Raw genomic sequence first — 5814 nt, 5'->3', positions numbered from 1 at the left:
ACACACACACACACAATTGCATTATAGTGTAATTACCTTGAGGCATAAAGAGAGATGGGATTGCATCATCCTTTAATGTCCTCTGTCTCTTAGGAGCATCAATTCCAAGGAGTCGGGATTTCAGTTCATCTCTGTAGTCACTGTCCGCAAAATGTACTGAGCATATCAATGCATTATCAGCGTTTATTTCATCAGCACGACAACAGGAATCAATCCACCTTTGTCTAAGTTCTTTTGCCCTTGGAAAGCGGAAGTATTGTACATTTGATCCTACTGTATTTCTTCGTGTGTTGTAGCTGCCATATACTGAGCAATTGCTTGGCATATCTGCAACGCTGATGAGAGATTAGTGGAAATATGTCAGAATAAACAGAACGTGTACACACAAAAACGACCTGGGTCAGACTGGAGTCAATGACAGGGAGAAGTGGGCAGTGTGGTACAGCTGACATCATCATTCACTCGCTCTACCTGCGCGCCGTCTGACTTTGTCTGAGTAGGCCGTGGGTCTACTTACCCTTACACACACTACGGCCATAGTTGTGTGCCTGCCCGCCCACCTGCCGGGAACTAACTGAAGGGCGTACGGTGGCCGCTCCTTCCCCGTCACGTACGGTGGCCGTGAACGCGGTGTTACTCCCACAGGAGGAAAAGGCAGGAGAGGAGTGCACAGGGGCAGCGCCCTCTCCGGTACATACTGAGGCCACAGCCGAGGGTCTATCTACCCTTGTACGTACTAAGGCCAAGGCCGTGGGCCTGCCTGCCCTTTGGGAAGTAACTGAGGCGTTACTCCCGTAGTAGGAGGTAATAGTGGATGAGGGGCGTACGGTGGCCACTCCCTCCCCGTCACGTACGATGGCCGTGATCGCGGTTCCACTATTCCTCTCTCTGCCAGTCGAGGCGCGTTCAATAACTAACGCCTCGAGGCCGTCCCCAGAGGTGGCTGTGACTGAGGGGCGTACGGTGGCTGCTTCCTCCCTTCACGTACGGTGGCCGTGATGGCGATGTCACAGGGGAAACAACTGAAAGGCGTACAATGACTGCTCCTTCCCTGGTACATACGGTGGCCGTACCGCGGTGTTGCCTGGGACTGACTCTGGATCAGTCCCACCCCGAACCTGGTGAAGGCTGCCCTGCCTGCAGGGTCGTTGCCTCTTCCTGCTCACCTGGTGTTGTGACAGTTGCAGGGAAGAGGGACTCTGGACAGAGGTGTCCTGGTGACCCTCTTGTCCTGGGTCACTAACCCCGCCGTGGTGTCCTGGGATGGTGGTGTGGTGGTGGCTTGGTGGTGGGATGGGTCGCGGGGTGAGTGGTCCAGCGGCGGCTGGTATTTTATTTAGCATGTACAGTGCCTAAATAGCTCACTTGGTAAGCTGCTGTACTCACGCAGTTGCAAGCACTGGTTCGAATCCTCGCAATATTTAATTTAGCCAACGGCCATACCACGTTGAGTACACCGCTTCCCATCCGATCAGCGAAGTTAAGCAACGTTGGGTCTGGTTAGTACTTGGATGGGTGACTGGGAATACCAGATGCTGTTGGCATCCCTACATGTCAAGTGGGGTTGGTGGAGGATTAGTGCCCCTCCCTGTAAAACAATTAACTCTAAGCCCTTGGCCACCCCGTTTGGGATACATGGCGTCTGGCAATGAATGAATGAATGAATAAATGTACAGTATACTAAATTTTGAATTATATGATTGGCAAGTGATTGCGGTTTATTGTTCCTATATTAATGTAAAATGTGACATCAAATAGTATTAATAAAAAATATATAAATATAATGAGATGCAAATCAAACGATGTACAGAAGTAACTGAACGATGTTTCACCTCGTCGTTTAACATTAGGCTGCATACAAGCTTTTATATAGTTCCCTAGCAACCTTACGTGAACGATTGGTATACGTTAAAATTATACGAATAATCTACAGATATTACGTGTATATAAATACGTAACTTTGAGATTCTCAGCCTACTGTATCCAAAAATTGCAGTAACCTTCACCAGATTTCACCGCTTGCACAGATTGGACCACCAGAAATATAATCAACAGGAGGGGGAAGTTTTGGAGCTGTTTTGATATTTATTTCCGAATTGCTGCATCACCTTGCCAGACAACCCATAATTGCTGCATCACCTTGCCAAACAACCCATAATTGCTGCATCACCTTGCCAAACAACCCATAATTGTTGCATCACCTTGCCAGACAACCCATAATTGCTGCATCACCTTGCCAAACAACCCATAATTGCTGCATCACCTTGCCAAACAACCCATAATTGCTGCATCACCTTGCCAAACAACCCATAATTGCTGCATCACCTTGCCAAACAACCCATAATTGCTGCATCACCTTGCCAAACAACCCATAATTGCTGCATTACCTTGCCAAACAACCCATAATTGCTGCATTACCTTGCCAAACAACCCATAATTGCTGCATCACCTTGCCAAACAACCCATAATTGCTGCATTACCTTGCCAAACAACCCATAATTGCTGCATCACCTTGCCAGACAACCCATAATTGCTGCATTACCTTGCCAGACAACCCATAATTGCTGCATCACCTTGCCAAACAACCCATAATTGCTGCATCACCTTGCCAAACAACCCATAATTGCTGCATCACCTTGCCAAACAACCCATAATTGCTGCATCACCTTGCCAAACAACCCATAATTGCTGCATCACCTTGCCAGACAACCCATAATTGCTGCATCACCTTGCCAAACAACCCATGCTAGGCACCTTGCCAGACAACCCATGCTAGGCACCTTGCCAGACAACCCATGCTAGGCAGCTCACATAACTGTGACCATGAGTACTAGGACAAGAAAGTGGCGGTAAAAATAATTTTTATAATAAAAAAAAAAAATAAAAAAAACGCAGTCCCCTGCCAGGAAAACTTAATTTTAGTTGAAATTAACATGAAAAACTGAGGTGAACATGCACAGTTCAGGAACTGACATGGCAATTTTACTGAGAAGGACGGAAGCATAATCCATAAATGAATAAAAGAGCCGCATTGTTTGTTTGTTTGTTTGTCCTTCAGTTACGCCCAAACCAAGTGTATTGGGGTCTATTAAAGCCCGCGTTGCCCAGAAGCAAGGCGGGGATCCTCTGTTTGGCTCAGTGGTAATGTGCGCGCGTGTGCAGCGCAAGGGCCTGAAATCGAATCTCGGTCAGACCAGTGATTGATTTGTTGAGTTTCGGTTCGGTTATTACTCAAAGGTCAGAGATCCCCAGACCCACAGTGTAGTGCCTAGACCCATGTATATTCTAAATCAGGGTGACCCAAGGAAGGTATTAGGGGGTCAAAATTCAAATCTGGGCCACTTAAGAACACCGGTAGAGTGTTCACCTTCTTAGCCCGGGCAACGCCGGGTACCCCTGCAGCCCAGTTTTTGCAATGGAGACTCACATGACCTCCAGTTCGGACATAGGCTATGTGAGGTTGACCTCCGAGGTCATTTAAGGTCACTTGGAGGTCATTGGAGGTCACCGGTAATAGTAAACAAGTGCACACAAATACTGTGCGTTAGTCTGCGAAAGCTGAAATCGAAAGTTCCTGGAGCACTTATAATCCCTCTTCAAAAGCATTAGAGGTACAGTCGGAGAAATTTCCGCGCGGGACATTGTGCAGATGGCAGCAGCAGCGACAGACAGAAATGATCTGGTAACAGTGCTGGGGGTGAAGCAGGGGTGGGCGTTGCGGGGAAGGTGAGTGATGGGGGAGAGGAGGGGTGGTGGTGGTGGAGGCAGATCTGTGTTAAGGCCGGTTCACGCGAGCTGAATCGCGGCCGTTTTCTTCGCCGATTTGCGACGGAAAAATGCCGATTTTCGGCATTTTTCCCGGAAAGGTGTTCACACGTACGGGGACTGAGTGGCAGGAACGCGGCAACAGTGTTTACAAACAAAGATGGACCGCCGTACTCGTACCAGGTGTGCGCCCTTGCACTTGCACTTTCTCTACTTCAAGATAAGCCGTCACGCATCTGGACTTGTCCGTGGCTGTCTAGGAGAAAAGAAGAGAGTGTGTATTACAGGCTGGTGAGGGAGCTTAGCTTGGAGGATCCCCAAACTTTAAATGAGTGGATCCGTCTTAACAAGACCCAGTACGACCACTTGCTGGGGCTTGTGACACCCTTCATTAAAAAACAAAATATGCAGATGAGGGAAACTGTGATTGCTGGAGAACGGCAGGCATGATGAATAAACTTGTGTTAGCCACGCGTGATGAAGTCGAAATGGTGATACTGTAAACACACAAAGATGTCGAATTCGTCTTCGTTCCCAGAGCTTTGTCTTGTTCGGTGCTTCCATTTTAATCGGCCCGGCAACTTTCTCCCGATTCCGGCGAAAAAAGACCGACATGTCGGTCTCTCCATACCGGCGAAAAAAGTTGCCGGAATTTCTACAGGGGAGCAAATTCCGGCAAAAAACTGCCGCGATTTTGCTCGTGTGAACCGGCCTTTAGGGAGAGGTTAAGTAGCCATTAATTGTGTCAACAAACTCTGCATAATTAATCATTCCATTGCGATTTTTCTCTTAATAATAAACGGTATTATAGTGGCAACAAGCTGCTAATGATGGTTCAGTATTTGAGGGAATACCTAAGTAAACAGGTATCGCCAAGACGTAACCTTATCCTTCGCCTCGTCGTTCCGTCCCCTCATCGGAAAGCTTTCTGTTGTTGACTGAGAATTTACAAATATTTAGAACTGATTCCAGCTGCTTCTCATGCAAGTTGCGTAACAAAGATACTGTAACTTTCATTGCAACTTGTATTGAATACAGAATCTAACATCCTGTAGTAGTCAATTTTATAATTGTGTAAGTCAACTACTGTTAACTGAAGACCGAACGCTGGCAGAATAAGGAAAATACATGCTATATACTGACAGCGTAATTTGTTATCCTTTCATAGTCGTATAGGCACTTACCCTGCTTACGGATGGATGAGCCTGGCCTTCGTATCAGACTATAAATTTAAGCATACTCCAGTCAACACTGTCATAGGGCCAATCCCTCATTTCTTAATAGGTCTGTATAACTTTATGCTTATGTGCATGCGGGTGTGATTATACGAGTATTAAACGTGCATAATCTCTCTCTCTCTGACACACGCAATAGATGACCTTGCATACAGTCACACTGATAACCTTTCTGTTGGCAGGAATAAGATACAGTCTATTTTTCAGTTGTTATCTAAAGTGAATACGGACATAACGTCACTATTAAAGATGGTGATATATTTGACAAAATACACACGACACTCACAAAATTACCAGCAGTATGTAAGACTTGCATCGCTACAAATTGTGCATGCACCTAACGTTTTACGAAATTCTCGTAATGTAATACCTACAAATGTGCTAACAGTAGCGGTCTCTCCGTCCACACAAATGTTCTAACCACACACACACACACACACACACACACACACACTTGTTCTAACCACACACACACACACACACACAACTGGCGTAGTGGTAATGCATTCGCCTGCCATCTAGTAAGACGGGAGTTCGCGGCGGATAGGGTGGGAAAAGTTTCACGAACGAAGTGGGAGGTTAATGATCCTCTTGAGGGAGGGAATGGTTGTGTGCGTGTGTGAAGGTCACAGCCTTGCCCTAGATCAGACTATATGAGCGCTTAGCTCACTTACTGGATGGTAATGAGATGACGATCATGCCAATCACGTTATCCTGATCGACCCAGTGAATTACACACACACCCAAACGCATCAAATTTTGGCAGGCAGCTCTCCTCTCCGTCCACTCCTTTCACACACACTAAAAGAATATA

The 5814-nt window shown here is 46.6% G+C and overlaps 1 non-coding gene across 1 annotated transcript; it reads left to right on the top strand.

Moving 5' to 3' along the window:
• Positions 1-1429: 1429 nt before the first annotated feature.
• Positions 1430-1544, top strand: LOC145414030 (5S ribosomal RNA). Its single transcript, XR_013899820.1, has one exon. It is a non-coding gene; the product is annotated as a 5S ribosomal RNA (ribosomal RNA).
• Positions 1545-5814: the final 4270 nt, after the last annotated feature.

This window comes from Coenobita brevimanus, chromosome 12 (assembly GCF_032717465.1).
Source record: "Coenobita brevimanus isolate Jiangsu-jjx chromosome 12, ASM3271746v2, whole genome shotgun sequence".
Lineage (NCBI taxonomy): Eukaryota > Metazoa > Arthropoda > Malacostraca > Decapoda > Coenobitidae > Coenobita > Coenobita brevimanus.
This window is presented reverse-complemented; position numbering and strand designations above follow the sequence as displayed.